Below are 9,607 nucleotides of genomic sequence, written 5' to 3'. Positions count from 1 at the left end.
ATGCTTCATCACCGCTTAAACTACAGCCGCCCATTTATTATGTGTATGTTTATAAATCACTAAGGAGACCTCACATTCCTGAAGCCTGTAAAAAAAAGAGAGAGAGAGAGAGAGAGGAAGCTTGGAAAGAGAGAAAGAACAGGGAGACGGGGGACAGAAGTGAAGATGTGTGAAGAGTGAAGAGTGGTCGAAATGAGGAGCCGCAGTCAAACGTCATGTCTCATTGTTTCATATTCTGAACTATGATGAATATGATGGGGAATATTTTGGGAAGGTTCACTGCTGGCTGCAGAGCCGGAGGATTATTTAGTTTTGAAGCCCTCTCTCAAATCTTATGTTATTTTTATAAACACCTGACTGAGTCATAAATTAAAAGCTTCAGACTTTGAAAAAAAAAAAAAAACACAAGGCGGCTCTATCGTTCTCTTTCATAACGCTGCTGCTGTTTAAAACAAAACATATGCCGCTTTGGTTCGTCGTGATAATACTGCACAGAGACATCAAGGTGCACAGTGGTATCATTTTTTGGAGCCAGACCATATATGAGTGTAAATGAACTAAAAAGTCCAGCACATGGTCTATATAGTCTAAGTGAAAGACATAACACATGTTTTACCGTGTGACCTATAACCGTAGACATACACAATATGCACTCCCTTCAGCCATGATATCATACAGGTGTCTGCGCAGTGTCAAGCTACACCACCTTTCTCCTCAGACTAACACTCTTTTGTTATGGACAGTTAATATTAACACTCGGGCTGACAGTGAATTCCCCAGCGTCAAGCCAGAAACGTCTGTCCACAGGCAAAAAATAACTCTTCTACCGAAGATCAGTCAAAATAAGCCAATCAGGTCTTTCATCCTGCCCCCCCCTTTTTTTTTTTTTTTTTTTTACAGTCCCAGCTCTGGAGATTTACGAGTTACAGTGAGATGTATAGTTATCCAATATATGTATATACATGCTTTTTATGAAGCAGAGTGCCTTCACTCTCTCCATTCTCCCTCATAAAAGATGGCACATTCCTAGATTTTACTCGACCAGTGGTCCCTTTATGTTTGGCTCGAGGGTTTGGATGAAGACTCGTCTTTTTCTTTGTTCCTCTCTCAACCTAGTCTGACTTCTTTGTCCAAGTAAGACTCATAAAAACTAGATACTATCAGGTAGCTGCACAAAGGACCTCATTCACATGATGCACTGCCGCTTGTTCTGTCTTGTGCCTGTTGCTCTATTAACAATGGCTTAACAATAACGCTCATAACCTACCATCTTTTAGATTTTTAGGACATTTTGTGTCAGCGTGATCTGATTTCCATGACATAAAGATGATTTGAAAACTATAATTTATTGTTTTTTTTAAGCTAATATAAATCAAGATGTTGACATTTGTGGATTCTGGTGGCCCCTGTGGACAAAAACAGAATTGTTTCCATCGCCTTGTGTCCTAAAAGTAATAATAATCTGGACAAGCAGCTATTTGCTGAAGTAATGCATCCCTTTATGGCTAATAACTGTAATATGACAATGGTGAAACAATGTCAACTTTCTTATAGTACAATTCGTACATAGTTTACAAGTGAGCCCTCGTCATGTTATGTTCAGAATGACCCATAGCAATGTCACATACTTCATAAATAAAATGTGTCTTGGAGAACCAACCAGTTTAGGATCGGTGTTGGATCCTTTCTAGTCCGGCAGTTCTCTCTCTATCAATTTTTTTTACCCATTGCTGATTCTGCTCCAGTATCAGCCATAACCACAAAATACAGCATCAGAACTAAAATTCTTCCGGATAACAAACTGCTTCACTGTGAAACTTTACCTCACTGTGAAAATATAAACAAAGCCTCCTCCAGTCCAGTCTGCATGCCTCGCATCGTTTCGTCTGCTTCTAAGGGGACCTGGTGACGGGCTTTAAGAATAACCGTGTAGTAAAATGTGGAAAATGTGTGGAAAATAAATAAATACATTTGAATAGGACACATCTGCAGGGAAAAGAGCTCCTGACTAACACTGCTGCTGTCCTTATGAGAAAGAATTTTAAAACAATGATTCTTTATTCTTTTATTATTTCCTTTTTGATTGTGAAACGATGTCGTGGAAACAAACTTGTACCCACTCTAAACAGTATTCCATTCACACCCGCTGCACAGTGTGCTCCTCCTTCTAACACACAATCACTGGCCCACTTTCTCTTTTCCCAGGCTGCTCTGTTTTCCCTCAGGTGCTGTGGGGAGTTTGACAGCAGAGACTGAGGAAACCACATCTCATCAGCTGCTTGGATCCAGTGGGCTGCACCGGGACACACTTCTAGCCTGTGCCCCCTTCAGATTTCCAGATTCGGGTTTTAGCGAGTCTATTTTTGTCTGGAAGTTTGTGGCTTTGACCCCTGAACTCCTCACCACTGTGTGCTTGTGAGGTTGCCAATCTAGGACGTTTCCCTCAAGAGTGTCTCTGGAGGAGCCTCTGGAGAAATGGCATTAAATTATTATGTTTGAGTACGACCACAAATCCCCAAGTCTGTTCCAATACAGACCCATATTAAGGTTTGTCAGGATGGCGTTTCTTTCCCTCGTATATGTTGACACTGATAAAGGAAATGCATTCTATTACTGTACTTGGAGTGTGAGAAAGGGCATTAAACAGTCACATGAATTAGGCCACCGATACATTTCACATTTCACATGCAATTAGAAAGTGGAGCTTGAGAACGAAGGAGGAAACGGGGATGCAGCATAAATATACTTTCTAAAGTTTCTTGGTTAAAACTACTGAAAAAAAAAATCCATTATTCCAAAATTAGCAACATACCGTTTTAGTCTTTGGATTAGTGAATGATATATCACATGCTGTGTTTGTTCTAGAAGCTAAAAATGGACGGATATTTAAAAAAAATCAGGCGTTTTAAATCTCCACCACACATTTCTTTCTGAATGTCAGGTTGTACTTTTTGACCGCGCTGCTTCGGCTGCTCCACAAATCCACACACACACACACACACACGCACACGCACACACACGTCAATACAAACCCTTGCCTGCACTTAATTGAGACGTATCTGTATCGAGCAGCCAAATCTACAAGTCACTCATTGAATATGAAAAATTGAGTACGGGATAGGCAGGAGGGGATGGAGGGTGGGGGGGTGGAGATCAATGATATAGATCTGCATGTGCAGACCGAGCCTCCATCCTGTGTGTGTATGTGTGTTTGTGTATGTGTGTGTGTGTGTGTGTGTGTGTTGGGGGGGGGTTGCTGCAGCGTTATTGGACATCTGAATGAGTAATGATGTCGTCCCAGACTGGGCAATTACCACCAGCGCTCGTTTATTAAAGAGGGGATGGAGAGATGGAGGAAGGAGGATGGTGGCTTTGGTGCCGAGGAAATGACAGAAGGGACAAATGCAGGAAATTCTACATTTATTCCATATCGTTTATTAAATGTTATATCCACACCCAAATTCATGTTTCAGCTCTTTCAACGCCGAGGCACAGAGTCTGATTTAAGTCCTCCGCTGCTGAGCATCAGTGGTCGGAGTTCTCTGAAAAGATGCGATTGATTTATATGATGTTGTTGTTGTTGTTGTTGTTGTTGCCGGGGGAACAGCTAACAGTTCGCTCGCCCCCACCGATACATCAGATCAATTCTGAGTTCATTTCAGCTTGTTAGCCAGCCGTCAATGCCTAAACATATCCGATCAGCACAGAAGTTAACAGATCAAGTAGGACCATTAATTAGCACTCCTGGTTCCAAGCAGCGCCACATCACAGCGACATCGACGATGGAGACGGACAATAGTTTGGAGGCTGATTTAGAGTGGGCACAGGACTAGAGGACACAAGCCTACCTCCCATTTCACGTCCTTACTGATCTATAAAATAACATCAGTTCTCCGCTTTCGTACGGTGACAGCGCTCACTAGAAACGTTCAAAGCATTGGTCACTTGTTCAAACACAATCCATACTGGCACGCGACCTTTAACTGAGTAAAAGTTCAGTGAAACCATTTGAAAGCCCCTTTTTTAGTCATTTTCTGTTGACTTATCATCCATATTGGCTGCATGGAATTTTGGATGCCATTGCAAAGTCACCTACTTGAATTTCTGCCTTGAATTTCCCATTCGGTTCAGGGTTTCCTGACCTTTTGGTCAAAAATCTGCCCTGAAAACTATTAACCTCCAGCTGCCTCCATGTTTTCTGGATAGCAGACTACAGAGAGAAATTCTCCCTCTCCCACACACTCTTCCCCTTGCTCTTTCCTTTTCCATTTTGCCTTTTTTTCTTTTCCCACTTCTCACCTCTTCTCTTTTCTCACCATGTCTGTCTGCGTGTCTGAAATGCTAAGAAAACATTGTGGCTATGTTGGCTATGTTGAGAATCAGTCAGCAGCTGCTTGGTGATCAATGGGAAAGAAAACAAATCGTGGCCAAAGGAATTTGGGTTTTGAACTTTCCCCACTCTGTTCATAACTCAGAAACGGTGCCAGGGAGGAAAATCAGCGTTTGACAAATGATAGTTGATATAGATGGCTGTGTGTGTGAGTGCGTGTATACATGCATCCATCTATTATCGCATGCATGAGCATGCAATATATATGTGACTTTGTGTGGATTCAATATCTGTGCAGCATCAATCTATCTTGTTCTATTATTATTCTCCTGAAACTCTACCAGATATAGAAATATGTCTATTTATACATTCATATTGCGTGTGTGTGTTTTGCATGTGTCTCTGTCTGAAATTGTCAAGAGGGCCTTATTCGCTCTTGTCCATTTGAACCACATCCTGCCCCAAAGTCACCCCCTCCCGCGCACACATCCTCACATGAGTAATCTTACAGTAGTTACACCCCCCTCTGTTATGTATACACACATTCATAGATTGGCAAGACGTGCTTGACTCGTGACTCAACCCCAGACCCTCGCCAGTGCCGCTGTGTAGGTCCAGTGGTGCCACAGCACTCGGAGCGTCCTCGCTCTGTCCCTGCCATGTCACGAACCCACATAGAGGGTATATTGTTCGTCAGGCTTGGGAAAGACCAGAGTTCAAGGACATTAATAGCTACAATGTGTAATTTCCCTCCTCCACCCTCCTGCGCCACATCCTACTCATTCGGCTTTTAGGAAGTTTAGGTTTTGGAAATGGGGCTATTTCATCTGGGAAAGTACCATTGACAAAACTCGACTGTCTCGATGAAAAGTATTAACTAAGTTATTAAAATGCCAAGGTTTGAAGAACTTTAACGTGAAATGAATGGACCTAAACAAATGAAAACACGGTGATGAATATGAGAATATAAGGTGGCTTCCATAAAAATAGCTGTTTTATGTAGTATTCCTCAAATAATTTGTGCACAGTATAGCATGTTTTAATTTTACATTTTACCTTTTACTTAAAGGACCAATGTGTAGGATTTAGTGGACTACTGTAGAAAAATCGTGGTTCAACATGGCAGAATCCATGACAAAGACTTTATGGATATAAAAGACTGATTCCAACATAATAAAAACATTCATGATTATTATTTTCAGGTGAGTATAAACTAGAAAAAAAACATAGTTATGCATTTAATATGACATATTCTGTAAATCACACACACACTGGACCCTTTGATATGCTCTTTAGCTGGATTTGTTGTATATTTTGCTCTCTAAACTTTAAAGTTAGTGTGGACATTGTGTGTGCAGGTATGTATATTACATACATCTTATGTGAGCTGCACTGATAGCTTCTCCTTTCTATTCTAAGATAAAGTACAGAGGTGAGCAAACCTACGCCAACGCCTTTCCACGAGGTTTCTCTCTGACAATAAAACAAATGTTTAACCCCTCCCCCCTTCAGTGCGGTGGGTGAGCCACTACGTGCCAGCACCTCGTCTTACGTGCCACAGAGGATCCTGTGATGATTATCCTGAGCTCGTCTCCCGTGTGTGCTAATTGCCAAACTCAGCATCACCTTAGCTGTTGTCTAATTAGCCTTAATAAGATAATCGAACACCAATTAAAGTGACCGAATCATGGCTTTGAAGAGAAAAACAACAACATGACGGCATGTTAAAAGATTCTTCATTGCCATGTGGTTAAAATACTAACGGGGTGAGTTCTTAGTGTTGTCACTGATTCTGTTTTTCACTTTGTTACAAAGTGGCCTAAAATTAGAATAATCGCATTCATTGCTTTGTTGTGGAAATGTGTTTGTTTACTTGAAGTTGGTGGATAACACACATGTCAGCTGTCGCATAAAGAAACGAGAAGTTAATCATTCAATCAGTAAAACTTTTTATAATGTCTTTTAAATGTGGCCGACATCCTAAAAAGGAAGACATAAAAGAAAGCAGCGCACACAAGATAAATCATGCAGGGAACTATTGTGAAACAGACATTCATTCATAAGATGCATGAAGACACAAGAACACATGCAGACGTCCTCAGTTTTACAGACCAATATCTGCACACATACCGGCTGACGGTGTATCTACATGCCTATAAGTCCCGAACTCCCACATATGAAGACATAGGCCAGAGGCCACTCTTTCATTAGAGGTGTCACAAACATGAATTATAAATCAGAATCCTCCTTCACCTCAGTCTTCGGGCTTTTACTACCCCCATTCTTCTTTTATTTTTATGTAAAACACATTGTGAAAGGTCAGTGAGGAGAGGCAACAGAGAAAAAGCGAGAGCATGAGAGTCGGGTGTGTGCATGCGTGCATGTGTGCTTATGATTATGAGTGTCATTCTTTGGTGTGTGTGTGTGTGTGTGTTTTCAGCGGGGGTGAGGCTGTGTCTCCTATGCACGCTGTGCTCATTGAGAAGTGGTGTCCTGTGCCTGGGGGGTGGGGGTGCCGGCGAGAGGGCAGGCGGGCGGCCAGGCACCAAAGAAAGAGGTCACATCCATATTCATCGCATTGGACATGCACATGTAAACCACTTTTAATATGCCATGACAGGGGGAAGTTTTGTTGAGGCGGAAGGAGAGCGAGAGAGAGAGCGTGAAGGAAAGGCAGAGACGGTGACAAATAAGGAAGGAATAGTTGTGAGAAATGTCCACATGTGCATCTTCATTGGTCCCTGAATGACTCCCTGGCGAAGTGCGATGATTAGAAATAGGTATAAATAAGTTCCAAACATCCAGAACACCCAGATGAACAGATGATTCTAGTTTGATCAATTAAATAAAACTGTGAGGGATTGATGATGAAGGAAACAAGAACCCCTGTGAGGTCCAGATAGTTGAAAACGTCTGGTAAATAAAACATGCTCTTAATGAAATACATGTTTTCTTTTCTTTGCAAAACCGTTAAGCAAATCAGACACTTGCAGCATTATTCAGTCAATAGGCTATCTACGGTATCTAAAGCATATAGATACCGAGCTAATTCAAGCAAGCAAGCATTCAATCTGCATGGAAAAACAAAAAAAAAAAAAGCTTGTTATAATAAAGCTCTTTGAGGTCACAGAGGGCATATCATCTTCACATCATAACTGGGGGCCCAGGTAGCTAGTTATGACAATGTGGTATTATATGGCAAGCGTTTGAAGTCGACCGGTGACAGCCTCTCACTGTAACCGCCTGTCACAAGCCGCCCGCTTTGAAGTCAGCCGTGATGAAAAAGGAGAAAAAGAAAGGAAGAAGAAACGTAATCCAGTCAAATTAAGAGGTCATGTCAAAGCAGCATCTGACAGACTTTGAGAAGGTGGTATGGTTTCTGTGCGTGTCGTGTACCTATACAGGGAAGGCTGTAAATCTACCAAGTGGTGGGACGACAGTTTAGAAAGAATTGGAAGAATGGGATCTTTTTGCAGGACACTTAACCTCCTGATACCCTGCTGGATGGCCTTTTTGACAATGGCACCACTTACCGTCTCGCTATCATGAAGCACTGCGTTTATTCCTTACCTGTATGGGCCTATATTGGATCATCCCTGGGGTGGGAAGGGGTCACAGTGGGGGTCGGACTCCAGGGATGGGGTTTTCTAGTAACTCTACTCCCGACTTTCCAAACAACACCAAGGTCCCCTGGGCATCTCCACCCTCTATGGGCTTTAATTCCAACAAAGGTTTAGTGGCGACAGGAGCTTCCCTAAGCGGACAAATTATGCTATCGGTTTCCCTGCTCTTGTTGGGGAATGAGAACGTCTGGCTTCCCTTAAAATGGAAGTGAAGTTCTCCATCTGGAAATGTGTTTGGAGTCAATCAAATCAAAGTTGACCCGAATTTGCAAGCGCATTTGTTCTCTCATGAGTATTTAAATTAACTTCTATTCATTGTGTTTAATGAAACATAGTCAGTTTTAATCTAACTGTACCGCCAGCATTGTTTTGGGGGAGGGAATCTGGAAGACAGGTTTATCCTGTCCAGCAGAGCAGTGTGCAGTGAATCTTCCTGGGCTCTAACCTCCAGCTTGCCTCGAACAGTAGGGAATCCTCCTCAATCACTATAAGGAGGTCCTTGCAGCCCCACTCATATTTTAACCACCAGACCCACACCATGGGGCGCTGTGTAACGGCCCGTCAGTGGCTGTAACCTAAGCGCCAAAATTGCTTTTTGACGATGTACCTAGTGTTGTTTTAAGAGCCCCCGTCTGTCCTGCCCAGCCCCCGCCCACACAAAATATGATTTAATCATTTTTCTCACTTACTCTTCTCAGCATGGGAGCGAGGAGAAAGAAAGAGAGGGAAAGTGAGAGGGGCTGGGGGGGGAAGGCAAGGGAAAAGCATTCCAAAGTGGTGAAGAAGGGGAGACATTACGGCAGTTATTTCCGCAGCGAAGACGAGAAAAACCTCTTCGCAGTTCTTAACAGGATCTGGTCGCCGAAGCTGAAGTCCTCCGGGTAAAAATCTGAGCAGGCCTTTAATCAAGAAGCAGTGGACGTTATACAAACAAGAGCCTGTGCTGATGTCATCCTGAAAAATCTGTCCTTTTAAAACTCAGACCTCTGCTCCATTATTTACATTCAGTGGGTCTACAGTATAAATTGCAGATCATTTCTCATACAAAATATAACTTTTCCACTCAAAGTTTTTTTTTTCCCCAAGACTGGATGCAAAAAGTAATAACGTTCAGTGGTATTATAATAGGCCATGGCTGCAAAATATTGTGCTGAGGCCTTACGACTGCACCACAAATCTAACCGCTGCTAGCATCCATAAACTAGAACCAGGTAAGAAAAAGACCCCCCTCTGGCTCAGCACTGATCTGTCTCCAAACCAAGCTGACTGTCAAATTATACTTACACATTCACCACATGCTGGACTGTCTGCATCGCAGTTGTTTCAGTCACCTCAGTTTCTACTTGAAGTATGGCCTTGAAATTACATCTATATACTACTACTTTGTTTTACTAATTACATTTTGAGAGTAACAGACCGAGTCTGGCGTGGTTAGTTTTATGAAACAAAGGCACTTTGGTTAAGGTTAGGGAAAGATTGTGGTTTTGAGTAACGTTTAACAAAGTAAACATGTCTCACGCTTTAAGTTACTCTTAACTTTTTCAATATGTAACCAAGACTGAAACTGTAACCAAGTGTAACCGGAGGAAACATGGCATGTAAACGTTTTGCAGACACATTCAGTATCAACGTTTTCTTCAAGTTTCTTGACATG

Source organism: Larimichthys crocea, chromosome III (assembly GCF_000972845.2).
Source record: "Larimichthys crocea isolate SSNF chromosome III, L_crocea_2.0, whole genome shotgun sequence".
NCBI classification, from domain to species: domain Eukaryota; kingdom Metazoa; phylum Chordata; class Actinopteri; family Sciaenidae; genus Larimichthys; species Larimichthys crocea.
This window is presented reverse-complemented; position numbering follows the sequence as displayed.